This window comes from Loxodonta africana, chromosome 5 (assembly GCF_030014295.1).
Source record: "Loxodonta africana isolate mLoxAfr1 chromosome 5, mLoxAfr1.hap2, whole genome shotgun sequence".
In the NCBI taxonomy this organism is placed as follows: Eukaryota; Metazoa; Chordata; class Mammalia; order Proboscidea; family Elephantidae; genus Loxodonta; species Loxodonta africana.
Genome location: NC_087346.1, coordinates 117,716,128 through 117,735,104, shown reverse-complemented (window position 1 = coordinate 117,735,104; position 18,977 = coordinate 117,716,128). Strand labels below are relative to the sequence as shown.

At 40.6% G+C, this 18,977-nt stretch overlaps 1 protein-coding gene across 4 annotated transcripts in view; it reads left to right on the top strand.

The window, feature by feature from the left end:
* The first annotated feature begins 3,262 nt into the window (after positions 1–3,262).
* Positions 3,263–18,977, top strand: part of RHOH (ras homolog family member H) — a 63,586-nt gene continuing 47,871 nt past the window's right edge. For 2 of the 4 annotated variants that reach the window (XM_010591428.3, XM_064285912.1), the window contains exon 1: positions 11,917–13,479. The gene's annotated coding sequence lies outside the window, so the exon portion shown is untranslated. The other 2 variants (XM_023549821.2, XM_023549820.2) reach the window with 2 other exon arrangements.

Below are 18,977 nucleotides of genomic sequence, written 5' to 3'. Positions count from 1 at the left end.
GTCTCTCCATGAGAGATGCATCCATAATAAAGTTTGGATGGAACTCTCAGTTTTATTAATTGACTAAACATTTGTCTTGAGCAAGTGCATATTTCCAAGAAGTTATTTGGTAAGGGAGAAGGAATATGCTAATCTGAATCTGGCTTCCCAAAGCTCTGGACAAATATTCCAGATTTCCTAACAGGTCAAATATAAGTTTTCTATTGAAGTAAACGCCAGCTTTCTTGTGAAAGCTACATTCTGGGCATTTGTGCAAAAAAATTTAAAATTGCAGCATGCAACTAAAACACCTCTGGTCGTTTTACTTTCAGCTCAGGAATACCCTGATTTCCCCATATTGGTTGTAAGATCCTATAAAATTCATTTTCTTTTCTTAGGAGACTCATGTCTTTAGAGTATGAACTGACAAGGCATATCAATTTTAGTTTTGTGTGACTTCCAGAAGATAGTGACAGGCCCCTTCTATAAATTAGTATATGTGTGTAAGGGCTTCCAGAACTTTTTTCAGGTGACCACATGAAAGGGATCTTCTTTCACACACACGTCCTTCATATTGGTAGCAGAGCTGCTCGATAGTAGGTGAAATTCCTCCTGGTGAATTGATTGGTGGCAACAGCTAATAAAACTAGTATTTGAAAGGCAATGTGTCTAAAACTGGTGCCTATACACTAAAGCAGAAAACGAAAGGCATCTTAGAAATAGACAAAAAGGGGCAAAGAACTGTTCTTTCCAGGTGCAAGGAACAGAAAGAGGGCAAAGGAACATGTTTTTGTTTTATTGGATAAGAATAATGGTAACCTTTAAAGTTTAAAATAAATCTTTGTCAATGAGCCATTTGGAATTCAGGTTCAGGCAAACCAGCTGGAGAGGTTACGGTACCCACCTGGTGTAAGAGACATTAATATTTAGATGAGATAGTTATATCCTGTAGTCAAGGGTGCCAAAAATATTGGCAAAATTCAACTGGCTACCATCATAAAGAAATATAAAGATAAACCATGGAATCAGGAGGTGCCATTTATTGCCTGTGTGACCTTGAGCAAGATAATTTTAGCTGTCTGTGGCTCAGCTTCCTCCCCTGCCAACAGAGATAACAATGGTACCTACCTCATAATTGTTAGGACGATTAAGTGAGAATGCATATTAAGTGCTTAACTGGTTCTTATTAAGTGCTCAATAAGTGGTAGGCCAGTTGACTATTACTATTAAGGTATTATTACAGCTTGGCTAGGAAGATCAAGTCAGGAGAGAATAACAAGCTGATGAAGGCAGCATTGTGATGCTGGGTCTTAAAAATCTCCAAACCATTTCCTGTCAACTAATGGTGCCCCAGGTGTGTCAGAGTAGTCATGTGCTCCACAGGGTTTTCAATGGCTGATTTTTTTGCAAGTAGATCGCCAGGCCTTTCTTTTGAGGTGCCTCTGGGTGGACTCAAACCTCCAACCTTTTAGGTTAGCAGCTGAGCCCATTAATGGTTTGCTCCACCCAGGGACTCCAAAAAGCTCCTACTACCCTGGAATATTCCAGTAGGTACTTAGCTCTGGTCATGTTTCTCTTTAGGTGTCAGACGTTTGTAATGAACAAAGACTTACAAACGTTCAGAGTTGAAACTCAGAAAGCACAGAAAGTTGGAGGAGTGAGCAGTTAAGTGGAGGGGTGGGGCTGAGAGGGGAACACACGTGATCTCCTTCTAGTCCAGAAAGGGCTGTCTCACAGAGCAGTGTGGTCAGCTACACTCCGTCTCAGATTGGGTCAGAAGAGGAAGCAGGCCTGTCTGTGTCACTGAGAAGAAGGAGGGGACTTGGTCATGCAAATGATCATTAAACCTAGGGATATATGCTAATGTTAAAGACAATTAAATCTTAAAATCGCTATTGGATGTTTTTAAAATTACCTTCTGATTGAGGACTTTCCTTATTACTGTACTTACATTTGCAACCGTCTTCCCCTAACCTTCCTATTCCCCTCCCCTGCTTTCTTCTCCTCCTTAACATGATTAAGCACTATTCACTGAGAGGTTGGCAGTTCGAACCCACCCAGAGACACCTGGGAAGAAAAGCCTGATGAGCTGCTTCCTAAAGGTCATGGCCATGAAAACTCTGTGGGGCACAGTTCTACTCTGACACACATGGCATTGTCATTAGTTCTAATCAACTCGATGGCAACTGCTGTGTGTGCGACGTGGTATATTATACAGCTTTCTAACTAATCATGTTCATGGGTTGTCTCTCCAGTAGATGCAAACTTATGAGAGTAGGCCATTTTTTTCTCTTGTTGTTGTTGTTCACTGCTATATCTCCAGTGCCTAGCACAATGCTCAACAGTTATTATAGCAAGTGCTCAATAAATATTCATTGAACGAAAGAAAAAGATAAATTCTTATTTATCTTAAGGAGTTTGTAGTGTGGTAAGCAGATGGCCTCAGAAGACATTTCTGAAGTTTTTGTGATTGTTCAAGTTACGCATGAGGAATAAAATACCATTAACAACTTGCAGATAAGTTCCAATATTTCTGGATTTTTTTAAAACATGGAGACAATAAGCACATGACATTAAAATCCTACACATGATATAAAAGCTCAGTTGACTTTCTTCAACTAGAATTTGGACATTGGCAAAGCTTCTCAAATGTTTGCAGTTCAGCGGTTGTTATTTAAGGAGCGGTTTTTTTTTTTTTTTTTTTTTTTTTAGGGGTGGGGGAGTCCCTGGGTGGTGGAAATTGTTAATACACTCAGCATGTAACTGAAAGGTTGGAGGTTGAAGTTCACTCAGAGGTGCCTCAGAAGAAAGGCCTGGAGATTTACTTCCAAAAAATCAGCCATCGAAAGCCCCGTGGAGCATAGTTCCACTCTGACACACGTGGGGTTGCCATGAGGGGTGGAGGGAAAAAAAACCCAGAGGACAAAAATCCAAAACAGGTGTGTCTCATAATAAATAAAAAAAAATAAATAGCTACCATTTATTGTCTACTATATTTCAAGCACTATGTAGCTTTTACAAAACCCTTCCACGGTCGGTATTACTATACCTGTTTTGCAGATGGGATGATCAGGGCTATATCCTTAGTAATAAGGGATGCTGGACTTTATCTGAATCCAAAAGTGTGCTTTCTCCCAAATTTCAGAATGATTTGAGCATGCAAGCTTCAGCCCGTTCCCTCTGGGACTGTGCAGGAGATCTGGTATTTTGAAGAGATGACAAATGAGCACGGGTCTGCCCTGCCTTCTAACTGAAATGTTTTCAACACCCGCTATGAGCAGGTGTTCTGGGTTGCAGTTATCCTGTGATGTTTGTGCCCAAACTGAAGATCCCTATCAACGCAGCGAATAAAACATGAGTGCGAGAAAAAGGAGTGATGCCCTTCTTTTCTAAGCAAACAAGAATTCTGCATCAGAGGTGGTGTTGGGTGCCTTGCATTAGCCCCTGGAAGTCTGTGTACTTGACCCAGAGATGCTGCTCTTACCTCACGTTGCAAACTCCTCTTCTGGATTTGATCTCTCAGCCCAAAGCACAGTGTTTTAAATTTCTTCAATGATAACAAATCTTAGTCTGTTAGAGTGGATTTCGTTGTTGGAGACGGCTATTTGGAGCTACGTCCAGTGACTAAGGTGAGTGAGTAACACGGATAATATTTGGGGTCAAAAACAAGTGGTGAAGAGGTGACAGTGATACCGGTTTTATTTTGTAGTTTATTTTTGCAAAGGGTATCGTAAAAAGGTTCTAAAAGGACTTTGACTAGTGTCTGTGATGTCTGAAAAGTACATTAACTCCAAGGAACTACTTTGAAGGGTAATGGGCCTTGGGGTACATTAGCTCTGCTTTGACTTTTTTTTTTTTAATGTTGTACTACAACTATAGAGTCATAACTTGAATTATGACTTGGGTGCTTTCACCTTCTGGAACAAGACCCTGCATTGTTATGAATTATGGCTCTGCAATAAAAAAAGAACCCGGATGTGAGTGTTTGCTAGATAAACACAGTTATACGGGACAAATAAACCAAGATAAAAACGGCGGTTGAGAATCCTGGGAACCTAATATTCACTGAAACAAAAAAGCAATGCATTATGTTATGTTAAAATACTTAAAGAGAAAAGAGATGATGAGAATGACAGCAGGGGGGAAATGGTGTTTTTATGGTTATGGCTATAAGAGGAAAGAGAGAAGATGCTTGAAATGATATTCTTATCAGGTTAGAGAGGCTGTTGTTTATAACGAATTAAAATGCAGAAAGAGGAAATCATTCATGTGATTTCTAGCCTGTGGTGAATTTCTCAGATATTTTAATGTTTAGAATTTTAAAGGGTATTTCATCTGAAAGTATTTTTACATTGAAAGTGACACATCAGAATTAAGCTTTTTCTCTTAAGACGAGCTGACATTTTACAAGGCCGCCCACTATGAAATCTGTCCGTCAGAAGGGATGCCTGTTTTGTTTTAATACAGTTGTTTATCATTTAGTAGGAAGCTGGATAAGAATAATGATAGTATGACAGTAATACCCTGGGTTTGAAACTCAAAACGTTCAGACCAGGTTTTAGTCCTTGTTTCCTACCTTCACAACCCATGAACATCTTTTATTAGGTGGCATGTCACAAATGAGGTCTGTGTAAACATTAAAAGTCAGCCAGGAAATCTAAATCTTTTCAGTTAATACACTAATAGTGAGAAAGGAGTGCAGGGGGCATCTCACTACCTCAGGTTAGAAATAATTTAGTACTAAATGATTCGTAATGCCAGGTTTCAAAGTACAGGTTCGGATTCACAATTGCGTATAAGAGTTCTATCTGCTGTAAATGGCAGAATGCCTTTGAAATGAGCTTGAGTACAGGGTGCATGGACTGTTGTCAGATTATTTAAACACCCTCAGTAAAAGAAATCCTTGTTCTTAGGAGACTGTTAAAGAGAAAATAAGCTGTTCTTCTGTCATGTCAGTGAGTATTTCAAATGAAGACTTTTTTGAGAAAGCAAGTCTTTGCTTTTTAACCCTCACCTGTCCTGGCTGCTGTTTGCCTGCAAGTTTCAGTGAAGAGGGTCTCAGGAGAGAGAACATGGACCTTTGACCTCAGGACCCCGACTTCCCCTCCCTCTCCACAGTGGCCTGGCTCACTCTGTTAGGAAGCAGCAGTGTGAAGAGCCAAGACAGACGAGGGAATCTTGGTTCTGTTTTTTTGTTGGCTGTATGGTTTCACACAAGCCATCTAACCAGTTGGAGTCTCAGTTTCCTTTGCTATAGAATAGGTTTAAAATGTTTACCATAGAAGGCGATTCTGACTATTCGATGAGAATATCAATCAGCAAATGGTTTTTGAGTGACTATTTGGTGCCAGGGATACATGAGTGAGCAAGGTCAGGCTCAGCCCTCCAGGGCCTCTGAACTGGACATTACAGGGCAGGTGGGTTGGGGCTCAGGCAGTGTTAACATAGGGTGTTGTGTAAGCCCACTGGACAACACCTTCCCTGGGCTTGTGGTAGGGGTGGGTGGTAGTCATGGAAGGCTTCTTGGAAGAAGGGACGAATGTGGTTTATAACAAGAGACTTATTCCTAGTAGAAACTCCATACCCTTAGCTCCCTTCCCTCTCTCTGAGTTTCAATATATACCATGGTCTGCCAGAAGAACGAACAAATCTGTCTTGGAGGAATGCTCATGAGAAGCAAGGATGGCAAGACTTTGTATCACTACTTTGGACATGTTATCACGAGAGACCAGTCCCTGGAGAAGGACATCATGCTTCGTAAGCAGAGGGTCAGTGAAAAAGTAGAAGACCTTCATTGAGATAGATTGGCACAATGGCTGCAACAATTGCCTAAAACATAGCAATGATTGTGAGGATGATGTAGGACCGGGCAGTGTTTTGTTCTGTTGTACATAGGGTTGCTATGAGTCAGAACCAACTTGATGGCACCTAAGAACAACAACATTTTAAGTTTTTTGCTTCCTCCTCTCACCCATAATCCTGTCCATTAAAAGAATGAGATAGAGAAGAGTGCTAAACAAACAAACAAACAAAAAAGAGGGAGAGGTATTTCCAGGAAAGGAAGAAAGTTAGATCGCCATCCCTGATCCCCCTAGCTCCCAAGAAAATCCCTCTGAAATTAAACTATGTGTGAAGCTTGTTCTCGTTGTTAGTTGTCATCAAGTTGATTCCAACTCATGGCGACCCAATGTGTGCGGAGTTGAATTCTCCATAGGATTTTCAAGGCCGTGACCTTTTGGAAGCAGATGTCTAGACCTGTCTTCCTAGGTGCCCGTGGGTGGGTTCAAACTGCCAACTGTTTGGCTAATAGTTCAGCACTTAACCATTTGTGCCACCCAAGGACTGCATACATAGAGATTAAACCTACATAAAAGGCAATAGGAAAACTGTTTCTCACAGTCAGGAATAGGAGGAAACACCCAGCCCGGGGATATTAGAACGTCTGAAAGTGACAGTTACGTATACTGAGAGAACAAGTCCAACAGAAGAGGAGGGGTGGCGGGCCAAGGAGCCAGGAGGGAGAAGGAAGTATTGCAGCCAGATCTGGCAACACCCTTCCCAGCACCATCCAGGGGTTGCTGTGGCCTACAGACAGACCGAAGCTGTCCTGACCCCAGGGTGTGCATACCCTTTTGTGGAGAAGGTGCACAAGGCCTGAGGCCTTGAATTGTACATAGAGTTGCTATGAGTCAGAACCAACTCGATGGCACCTAACAACAACAACATTTTAAGTTTTTTGCTTCCTCCTCTCACCCATAATCCTGTCCATTAAAAGAATGAGATAGAGAAGAGTGCTAAACAAACAAACAAAAAAGAGCGAGAGGTATTTCCTCTCAATGATTGTGGTGCCTCGATCTGTTTCCCACAGGGCAGAGCCTGGTCTCACGTTTTACTGAAGGTAGAGGAGGGCTGTCCACGCAGGCAGCTGTCTTTTTGCTTTCTTAAAGGGATTAAGAAGCTATTCTTTGCTTTCTTAAGGGAATGCCCATCCTACCTCCAGCTGGGAAACTGAGCCAAACTCCTGGATCTCTTGCTGGAAGTACAACCGGTTTTGAACTCCTTGCTACACCAAATCTTTTATAAGCTTGGAGGAGAAAAGTCTTTTACTGTGAATTTTCTGAAGCATATTTGGAGTTGATCTTTATCTTTGGATTTAAATCAGTCCAGCAGAGCAGCGTCCTGGGACAGCCCACAGTATATGAATCTCCCGCCATAATTTCTCCTAACCAGTTGCTCAAATGTAGCAACGATTGTGAGCGTGGTGCAGGACCAGGCAGTGTTTTGTTCTGTTGTACACAGGGTTGCTACGAGTCAGAACTGACTCGACAGCACCTAACAACAACATTTTAAGTTATTTGCTTCCTCCCCTCACCCATTTTTTTTTTTCATTACCCTGCCCATTAAAAGAACGATATAGATAGACAGAGAAGAGGGCTAAACAAAAAAAAAGAGAGAGAGTGGTATCAACTTGACTCTGACTTATGGTGATCCCATATGTGTCAGAATACAACTGTGCTCCATCGGATTTTCAATGATTGACTTTTGGGAAGCAGATTACCAGGACGGTCTTCTGAGGTGCCTCTCGGGGGACTCAAACCTCCAACCTTTTGGTTGGCAACTGAGCATGTTAACTGTTTGCACCACCCAGGGACTCCATACCCTCCCCTAAAAGCACTGAAAGGATTGCTTCTAGTGACCTCTTTGGTGAGATGAAATCACCCGTCAGACAGAACAGGCAACTGAGAACAATGTAAGAAACCGTCTCACAAAACTTGTCGCTGGCTGTGTTTAGTCACTTCGGCCAGGATGGTTCTCTCTGTGAGGCCCCAGGGCAAAATTTCTCAGCATCGGGAAGCCTGGATGTCATTGTCATCTTGAGCAAAGAATTCATTTTTATTCAATAAGGACTAAATTTTCTATTTGGTAGTGTTTTTCTCTTCACATTGGCTGCTAAAAAGCTTTAGAATCATGTGGCATATGTTTTCCATATCATCCTCACCCCTGGTTTTAGCTTGATTTTTGTCTTCATTTTCCCTCTTGCCCTTATTTTTTAATTTCTTGTTTTTAATTTGTTTTATCTTGCTAAAGAGTATGTATCTTTACTGTTGTTGTTAGCTGCTGTTGAATCGGCCCCTGGCTCACAGTGACCCCATGCACAACTGAGCAAAATGTTACTTGGTCCTGTGCCATCCCCATGATGGGTTGCGAATCAGACCGTTATGATTCATAGGGTTTTCACTGGTTGATTTTTCAGAAGTAGATCACCAGGCCTTTCCTCCTAGTCTGTCTTAGTTTGGAAGCTCTTCTGAAACATGTTCAGCCTCATGGCAACACCTAAGCCTCCGCTGAAAAATGAGTGGTGTATCTTTATAAGCTGGCCTCAATTCTTTGATGATTAAAACCAAGGATAAAGTATCCAGAAGCTATATGTTCTGCTCACCTAATAACATCACAATGGTAATTTGGCTTTTCATGGAGAATTTTCTAGAAAGAGGTAATGTGCTGTCCAGAGAACTCAAGGACCTCACCTGGCAGATTGAGTTCTTACTGTATATGAACATATTGATGCTTGAGTTCATATTAGAGTTTCTTGTGAGCTTGATGAGTGTGTGTTCATCTCTGTGAATTCTCATCTTGTACTGTCTTCTCACTCCGTGACCATACTTCAGACATATTAATCTTTGTTCGCTTCCTTGAACACGCCAAGTTCTTTCCCACCACAGTACCTTTGCACATACTGCCTCTGCTTGTAATGTCCTTCCTTCTACTCTCCCTCGGCTACTTCCTCCTTATCCTTTCGAGTGGTGGCTGGCTATACATTAAAATAATTGGGGGAGTTTAAAATAATATTGATACTCAGGCCCCACCTCAGACCAATTAAATCTTTGGGGTGGAACCAAGGCACTGGTATGTTTTTTTTTGGGGGGGGGAACAGGTTAGGTACTGGTGTATTTTGGGGGGGATGGGGTTCAGAAAAACAATAATTTTTACTGTTGTTTTAAAATTGATCAGGTTTGATTCTCTGACCAGTTAGAAACATATTTTACTTTTGTGGAACTCAGTGGGAATTACCACATTTTTTCTAAATTTTTTTCTACAAGGCAAGATAGAAGGCAACTGGATCTTTAGAAGACAACTTCTCATTGTTTCTGTGGATATTGCAATAGATTTTTACCATTGCTATAATTTATAGATATTTTTTATTTGTTTTATTGTGTGATATGCATATAAAAATTTATGTTTTATTGCTTGATGTATATATATCACACAGCAATATATATATTGTTGTTGTTAGGTGCTGTCAAGTCAGTTCCGACTCATAGCGACGACCCCATGTACAACAGAACGAGATACTGCCTGGTCCTGCACCATCCTCACAATTGTTATGCTTGAGCCTATTGTTGTAGCCACTGTGTCAATCCATCTCGTTGAGGGTCTTCCTCTTTTTCACTGATCCTCTACCAAGCATGATGTCCTTCTCCAGGGACTGATCCCTCCTGATAACATGTCCAAAGTACGTGATATGAAGTCTCACCATCCTTGCTTCTAAGGAGCATTTGTATATACATAAAACAAAACACTTGCCAAGTCAACCATTTTTACTTGTACGATTCAGTGGCATTGATGCTTTCATCATGTTGTGCAACCATCACCACTATCTGTTTTCAAATTATTTCACCACCATTAACAGAAACTCAGCAGGACTGGTATTTTTTAAAAGCTTCTCAGACGATTCTGATTTTCAGCCAGGGCTGAGAACCACGGTTTTAGGTCTCAGCTTAAATATCAGCTGCTGAAAGAGGCCCTCCTTGACCATCTCTAGGAAGCGGATATTGTCTTTTCTAGCTCAGCCCCTTCGATTCTCAGTACAATGCTTACCCAAATTGTGATTATCACATTTACTTGAATATCTTTTGTTTGTCTTCCGCACTAGGGTTTAGGTGCTGTGAGGACAGGGCTTGATGTTTGTCTTGTTCTTTGTGCTTTTCTGCAGTGCATAGTATTAGGCAGATAACAGGATTCTGAGTCTTCAAGGATGAGGAATTCACCAAGTTGTTGAATACTGGTCTCTGGGACCTCCTGGAATCCACCCAAGCTTCTCTAGGCTATCATGAGACTATTCTCTAGACTGTTGCGTCAAATTTCGATGTCTACTTCAGCTTGCAAAATGGTTGCACTCGCTTTCCTTTATACCTGACTCTGGAGCCCTGGTGACAAAGTGGTTAAGAGCTCAGACTGCTAACCTAAAGGCTGGCAGTTCAAATCCACCAGCTGCTCCGGAAACCCTATGGGCTCTGTCCTATAAGGTTGCTATGAGTTGGAATCGACTTGATGGCACACAACGCCAGTAACTGGTGTCCCAGAGGAGTCCTTGGGTGGCACAAATGGTTAAGTGCTTGGCTACTAACTGAAAGGTTGGTGGTTGAACCCACCCAGAGGCACCTCAGAAGAAAGGCCTGGCAATTTGCTTCTGAAAGGTCACAGTCATGACAACAGTTAGTTCTCATAGTAGAACAACAGTTCTACCCTAACACATACGGGTTGTCAGAATGGACTCAATGGCAGCTGATTGTTGTTTTTTTCTTTTTTTGATGTCCCAGAATTCTTTGTGAGAGGTTTGGGACTTAAATAGATCCTGACTTACAGCATCTCCTTTATGTTCTTGTCTGTCTCCTTCACTTGACTTTGACCATAAGAAGAGATTCCATCTTCTACATCTTTGTGCTCCCCACCTCCACCCAAGGACCCGCCGCTGTATCTTGCACATAATAGGTGCTCTATAAATGTTTGTGGGCCTGACCGTGGTTGACATTATCCCTATGGCACGTAGGTATGCTGACCAAGATATCACCCTGGTCAGTGGCATTAATTATTTTTCTGGGATCTTAGGCACGAGGAGTGAGATCATATTATGAAAGTTACATTTGTGGGTTTAGGCAACTGAGCCATCATCTCAATAGTTGCAGTTGGTCTGTACACCTGGATTGCTCAGAAGGACAAAACAAGTAAATTTGTGTTTTTAGGCAAATGATGAAACTCTGAGGAGTCTGAAACAAGTCATAGTTAAGTATCTTACAACACAGGTGCCCATAAAAGCGTGGATGCATGATGGGGCTGCTTGAGTTCTCAATGTGACTGATGATGTTCTTTCCAAATTATCTAGTAACTATTAATAAACCAAGCCAGAACAACAACCCCCCCACCCCACCACCACCATTTTCTCTCCATAGTTAGTGTGGTGACTAAGCTGAAGTATAAGTCGTAAGTTTTTTTTTCCTCTAAGCTTAATCAATTTAGTGAAGCAGGCTCTTTTTTTTTTTTTGCTTGCTTCCATTTCCTTAAAGAATCATCTTGGTTTCTCACTCTTCTTTTCCTCAGTCTTATGTCAGTGATTTGCTGGTGGAAAATGGGGGAGGAGAGTGAGGAAAGTGGCCTGGGGGACTGGGGACCGGGTAAATTAAATACAAACCTAGCCTTGCTGCAAAGGCCTTCTTCTGCCTCTTATCTGGGGAAGTTTCATATGCTCATGGAGAGAAACGTGCACACATGTACACACACTTACACCCCAAAACCCACACAAATGAAACCCCTACGGTGGAGAAGCCAGCTACAGGAAATTGACTTCAGCACAGGAACTTGCTAATCTCTTTTGTCGCATTTGGATTGTTCCTGCAGCTCCAGGCACCACGCACACTAACGCAACATCTTGGGTTGGATTCTTTACCTGTCCAACTCATATATTTTTAGCTCTTCAAATGTCAATCAGTTGTATTCTTAGGGAGTGGGTCAATATTGATCCTAGAAGGGAATCACAGCGGTGAAAGGGCCCAAGTTGCTTTTGTTTTTACCCACCTGCACTGAACGAATTTGACTTCCGGAGTCACTCATTTTGGTGTCAACAAATTTCTTTGGCATTCCACAACAGGTAAGACTTTGGCTTCTTTTAAAGTATTTCTTCAGTGTCAATGGAACACTTTCTAATTTTATGTAGCTTTACTCTAGGCTACTGTCTTCTATCTGTTGTAAAACATGGAAACAGCTAATGCAGGGGTTGGGGGGTGTCTTAGTTATCTAGAGCTGCTATAACAAATACCACAAATGGACAGCTTTAGCAAACAGAAGTTTATTCTCTCACAGTCTAGGAGGCTAGAAGTTCAAATTCAGTGGGCCAGCTCCAGAGGACTGAGACATTCTCTCTCAGTCAGCTCTGGGGAAAGATCCTCGTCATCGATCTTCCCCCGGCCTAGGAGCTTCTCAGCGCAGGGATCCCAGGTCTAAAGGACATGCTCTGCTCCTGGCTCTGCATTTTTGGTGGTGGGAGGCCTACCTGTCTCTCTGCTTGCTTCTTTCTTTTATATCTCAAAAGAAATTGACTCAAAATATAGTCTAATCTTGTAGATGGAATCATACCTCATTAACATACCTGCCTCTAATTCTGCCTCATTAACATCATAGAGGTAGGATTTGACAACACATAGGAAAATCACATCAGATGGCAAAATGGAGAACAATCACACAATACTAGGAACCATGGCCTAGCCAAGTGGGTATACATTTTTGGGTGGAACAATTCAATCTGTAACAGGGGGGTGCTCTGGCATCCATCCCCAGTGAAGTCTGAGCAAGAGGCATGTAGTTTTTGAAGCATTAAAAGTTATAAAATTTGGCTTTTTAGTTTTCTAGATGTTCTCCTAGAGAATTCATATGCTTGTGACTGACTATGACTGAGCTCAGATATATGACCAGTTTAAATATCACGTAGTGCTTGATGAAGGAAATCTAAAGATCCTTTAGTTGTGCAAATATGAGTTAAAAGTTTTTCTAGTTTAGGAAAGAAACAGGACCGAAATCCAGATGATGTAGATTTGAATCAGAAATTCCTAGCTTGTTTCACCTGTTGCCGACACTAATGTCCTCTTTCTAAAAGTGATATATGGTGTATAAGTATATATTTTAGAATTAAATTTAGTTTTATGAGATGGTTGAATTTGGGGACATACTGGTAAGTAGCCTGGGCTATAACTAAACAAAGTTTGGGAAATCCCCAGTTTTAGGTGCTTTATGAAATTAAAACTGTTATTGAAGCATTCAAGCAAGCAACAAGTAGTTGATTATTGCTTATTGGTAAGAACCTAAGATGGTGCTGTGGAGGATATATGAGAAATAAAAAGACATCTGTGTTTGGAAGGACTTGTGATCTGGTAGTCATGGTAAGAAGTAAATTTAGGAAGCAGCATAAGGTGGGAATTAAGCGATGAATGGGTTGCATAAGCTTCAAGAGTTACAAGAGTTCTGAGAAGGGGACTTAGGGTGAACTAGGCAGGAAGACCTAGGCCTGGACGGATGTGAGGTTTAAGTAGATGGGGAAGGGGAAGTTTAGTTCAGACTGAGAGGATGTGTGGGCAAAGGCACAAAGATGAGACTGACTGCAGATGACTAGCCCACTTAAGGAGACTGATCCGAGAAGAGACGAAAATTTGTTTTATACATCATCGGGCGGTAAGTTTGGAAAGTTAGTGTGTGGACAGGTCATACAGGACTTTGAGAGACCACTGAGGAGAATGGGCTCCATTTAATGGTTCTCCAGTCTTGTTATACCATTAGACTCCTTATCAGCTTTCACAGCTCTCACAGAATTCCATTTGAGGGGGAGCCTGGCAATCTTTGCACCTTCATCCTTTGGGGCTCCTTTATGCATCTCCTCCACATCTGTGGTCCACCACTTGCCCTTCACTGTCTCCCCTTACCGGTCGCTGTAGAGTTGTTCATGACCCATATGTGTCAGAGTAGAACTGTGCTCCATAGGGTTTTCAATGGCTGATTTTTCAGAAGTAGACCCCCAGGCCATTCTTCCAACATGGCTCTGGGTGGGCTCAAATCTCCAACCTTTCAGTTAGCCGCTGAGCATGTTAACTCTTTGCACCACCCAGGCACTTCTGTCTGTCCTTAGCACACCATTTATGCAGAGAAGCTTTTCGTGTGACTTGGGATACTGGTCAGAACTCTGTGGTTACTACATTTTAAGGAGGACTTTCAACCATCTGGTAATTAAAGTGGCCTTCCTCTTGGGAAGATGAGTTGGTTGGCACGTTACAAGCAAGTCTCTATTCCTAAAAGCCAATTAAAAAATTCCATGAAATATGTTACTTGGTTTGCATGCCTGAATGAGATATTATGGATATGCTGCTGCTGCTTTCTCTGGTCTTTCCTTTAGGAAATATATATATAATAATTTAGGGCCCTTTTTTTCTGGACCATGAAATATTTGCATCCATATAATAACAATCAAAACAGTGTGGTGGATAAGAACCTGGACGTTAAAGCCAGGTTGCCTTGTGTTGAATTCTGGTTCTATTGCTTCTGAGCTGGGGGAACCTTGGACAAGTTACTTAACTTCTCACTCCTTAGATTTAAAAAAAATCTGTAACATAGCTGTAATGATAACAACAGTAATAATAACTGAAAATACCTACCTCAGAGGTTAGGGATACAATGAGATAAAAATGTCTAAAGCATTTAAGCCTAAAGGCCTGGTAGAAAATGAACTCTCAATAAATGTAGCTACTGTGATTCTTATTAATACTTTGGCTGTGGACATGAAAATAAAAATGATATGATTTCTTCCTTGGGAGTAAGATATATCTGTAAACTAACTTTTTTATGACAATATTTCTTTCAAAGTAGGGGTGACAGGTGGAGGTTGGGAGTTAACATTTTTGGAGTACTGATTATGGACCAGCCACAGGGTTTGGGTGTTTTATAGCGATAGCGCATATGAAAGAAGGCAAACAAGATTAGAAACTGATTTTTCAAGCCTTTCCATACCAGTTTGTCAGGCTTATAAGAGAACTCCTCTGAGTAACTTCATCTGTGGTTGCTGTTGCTCTCTGAACACTTGGGTGGAATTATCGAGGTGTTTGGAATTTTTTTTTTTAGAGGCAGAGAGCGCGACTCTTCTTCCTTGGCTACTTATCTGAAATAATTTAATTCTACGTTTTTTTTTTTTCAATGCTAGGAAGGCATAGCTAAAAATCCATTTCTATTCAGTTGTGACTAATTTTGATGACAGGTGCCCAAAGTGCTTATTTAGGTTCTGGCTGCATGGGTGTGGGTGAAAAAAAAAAAAAATTTTTTTTTTTTTTTTAAGGGCATGCCGTTTCTCTGTTCTTCTCTCTGGATTAAAGATTGTTTGGGGTTAGTAAATCACCTTTTAAAAATGCAAATACTGCTGGTATGTTAGTTATGCAAGGGATTCTCAATTATGTGTACAGATGAATCAAATAATAAAATTATTTTCCTTCTAGAAAACCCTAAAAACCAAACCCGTTGCCTTCAAGTCGATTCCGACTCGTGGCAAGCCCATGTGTTACAGAAAGAACCCTGTTCCATAGGGTTTTCTTGGCTGTGACCTTTTGGAAGCAAATCTTCAGGCCTTTTTTCGCGGCACCACTGGGTGATTTCAAACTGCCAGTCTTTTGGTTAGCAGCTGAGTAACCACTGTTTGTGCTACTGACGGACTTTTCCCTCTAGAGCCCCACATAAGGAAGGAAAACTTGGGCCTTTGTGTATGGAAAGGGGTGGGCACAAATCAGGATGGATTGTCAAAGTGGGGGTTAGAAGACAGCATGACAGTATTGAGTGCTGGGGGGCAGTGAGAGCAAGGAGGGCGTATCAGAGATGGAAAGGATGAATAAAGGGAGGTGAAAGGGTGTCAGATGCATATGGCTCCTCCTCCTTGGCTGTTTAGTCATTTTGACCCTAGCACCTGCTTAAATACCCTGAGCAACTTCTCGATGCCCTGACTTGAAGTTGAGGCACTATTCTCTGGAAATGGACAATCGTTCAGGGAAGATATTGATTTGTCTCGCTCTGGACTGGAATAGTGGTTCCTAAACTGGCTGAGCATCAAAACCACTTGGGGAACTTTTAAAAATAGGAATTCTTATGTATCATGCCCCAATCTTAGAATGAGGTCCGGGAAACTCCTCCCTCCCCCTCTCCCGTCCCCCTACCCAAGTGATTTGGAGGCAGTTGTGCCTTTCCAGCACTGAAAAAAAAATCATAGAATTAAATTATTTCAGGGTCCCAGGACCGAAATGATAAGTTGAGCAAGTGCTGAAATGAGACAAGTTGATCCTCTTTCTGCTGTGATTTATATGGTCACATAGAACATATTTTCACTCTTTTAAATTTATTCCTTAGGATGAATTCCTAAGAGTGGGATTACTGAGTCAAGCATGTGTGCAAGAAGATGGTTTTTGCCAACCATATTTACATTTTAACACGCAAAAGTAGGTCTTCATTTCTTTAAAAACTCTGAAGTGTTTAATAGGTAGAAAAGCTATTTGTTATTACTCAGGAAAAACCCAAAGAAAGGGATTCGCTTTTAGGCAGAAAGTGCCAAATCACAGTCCCATTCCTCTTTTCCTTTAAAATAGTATACTAATGAATTACTTTTGGAAGTTTCAGAGCATTACTGAATGCTCAGTGGGGTCTTGGAGTGTAAAATGGAGACTTCCTATCTCTGTGCTTAGTTCTTGTAAAACTAAAGTCAGCAATGACCTCTTCCCCATTTCGTAGAAAAGAAAAACCAAAGAAGAGAGTGGTTAAGTAACATAAGGTACAGTTCTCATCACATTTGCCATGAGAACTGCTTATAGTCATCCATTCAGTCCAGCATTTGAGCAAGTAAATGATTTAGTAGTTTGTATAGATGACCTCATGGAAAAATGCCAGTAAAATGAATGCCCAAGGAGAGCATTACCCAAATGGGGGATGAGTGGGCAGAATTAGTTGACCCAGATAGGAGACAGCTCTCCCATTCTATCCTTTTTTTTCATTATGTTCTAATCTGCTAACCTAAAAGCATAGCTATTGTTAGTGGCACAGATGGGAATGAAATACGTTTTCAATGCTTCAGTGAAAAACTAAGATGTGCATTTGCAAAATATCAGTGAGGCAGGTGCAGTGATGTGCGGGAGCCAGCCTATATTCTTTTGCAAGAGCTGATTGTAATATTTTTAGAAATTTTGCAAGCCGGTTATTAAACACCAAAAAAAAAAAAAAAAAAAAACCATAAAACCATTACCTTTGAATTAATTCCAATTCCTAGTGACCTTATAGGACAGGGTAGAACTGCCTGCCCCACAGGGTTTCCAAGGAATGGATGGTGGATTCGAACTACCAGTCTTTTGGTTAGCAGCCACAGTTCTTAACCACTGTGCTGCCATTAAAAATTAAATTATATAAATCTATAATGAAATAAATTATATTAAAAAGAAAGGTAACAAATATTCAAAACTTATCACTTCCCAATTATTTACTACATTTTGCAGTTATCTATGATCTTGGAGTTATTTACTTTTATTACTCCGTGTGATGGAAATATCTTATAACGAGTACCTCTTTCCAACTCTGTGTTCAGTGATGCCGTGTTACTAGCTTGAAATTGGCTGTGGTGGGAGTATTAACACCAGAGAAACCAGCAAACACTATAAATCAGGCCCCTACCCTTTTTATTGGAGATCCTGTTCTTTAATATTTACCAGCACACCACTGAAGAACTGTATAAAATGCTACAGTTTTAAAATGCATTGGGTAATTTTCAGAAGTAGATTGCTAGATCTTTTTTTCTTGTAAAGTAGCATATATGACAATTTGGCAGTGAGTATGAAGAGACACTAAAATGCTTTTATACTTTGATCTGTTCATTCTATCTCTGAAAATTCATTTTAAATAAATAATTCAAAGGAAGAAAAATAACATGCATAAAATCATTCATTGTATTTTTTTTTTTACATCAAAATCTGAAAATAGCCTCAATACTAAACAATAGATGTTCTAGCAACATTAACTGCATGGAATATTTTGTAGCCATTAAAAGTCATAATTATGATAGTTATGAAAATCTATTTGATAGGATAATAAGTTCATCATATCAATGTATTTTCGTAACTATCAATGAGATGGATTGACATAATGGCTGCAACAATGGGCTCAAGCATAGCAACGATTGTAAGGATGGCGCAGACTGGGCAGTGTTTCGTTCTGTGGTACGTAGGGTTGCTATGAGTCGGAACCGACCCTAAGAACACCTGAGAACAACAACAACAATATGATAAGTTAGAAAAGCAAGATTCAAAATTTCACTTACTTTCTGACTTCGTTATAAATGAAGATTAAATGGGAGCATAAAAAAGTGAAAGCAATCAGTGTGATAAAGAATGGTGAAATAGCAGATTTTTGTTTTAGCGCTGTGTGGGTAATGAAAAGATCTGGACAAAGTCTGTAAGTGAACTTAAGAAATTTTAAAGTTTAAGGGGAGAGGTATGAAAAATAAGCAAGATGGATGTGAAAATAGATCATTTTGATTAAAAAAAAAAAGCAGCAGGACCAAAAATAGAGAGGAAATAATTCTTCTAAATCATGGGTTCTCAAAGGTTAGCGTGCTTAAGATCACCTGGATGGATGGTGGATGTGTGAACAAATGCAGCATCCTAGGTTCCACCTCCATGGATTCTGGTCCAGTTGATCTGGGGGTTGGCAGGAATATGCATTTTTAACAAGCTCTTCAACCCCATAAAAATTCAGCTACAAATGGTCTGTAGACCATCCTTCAAGAAATACTAACAGACCAGAGGTAATAGTTTGGGTTGGTCCTGGGAATGTATGTCAGTGTATGAATGTATTGGGGTGAGGCTGTGTGGTTACCTGAAGGCTCAGCATCTAAGACTTTATGATGTACAAGAAATATGAAAACAGCAAAAGCCCAGAAGGGATACATTATTGTGCTGAATCTATCAAAACAAACAAAAACAGGAGTCGACTCAACGGCAATGAGTTTGGTTTTTTGGCTTGGTACTTGTGATGCTCCTTCATGGGATATAGTTTATGCCACAGACTTCCCTTCCAGAGTTAAACAACTTTTCTCAGACATTTGAACCAACTGAAAGTAGCTATGAACAGGGGAACTGTAAGGTAGTAGCACAGAGAAATGA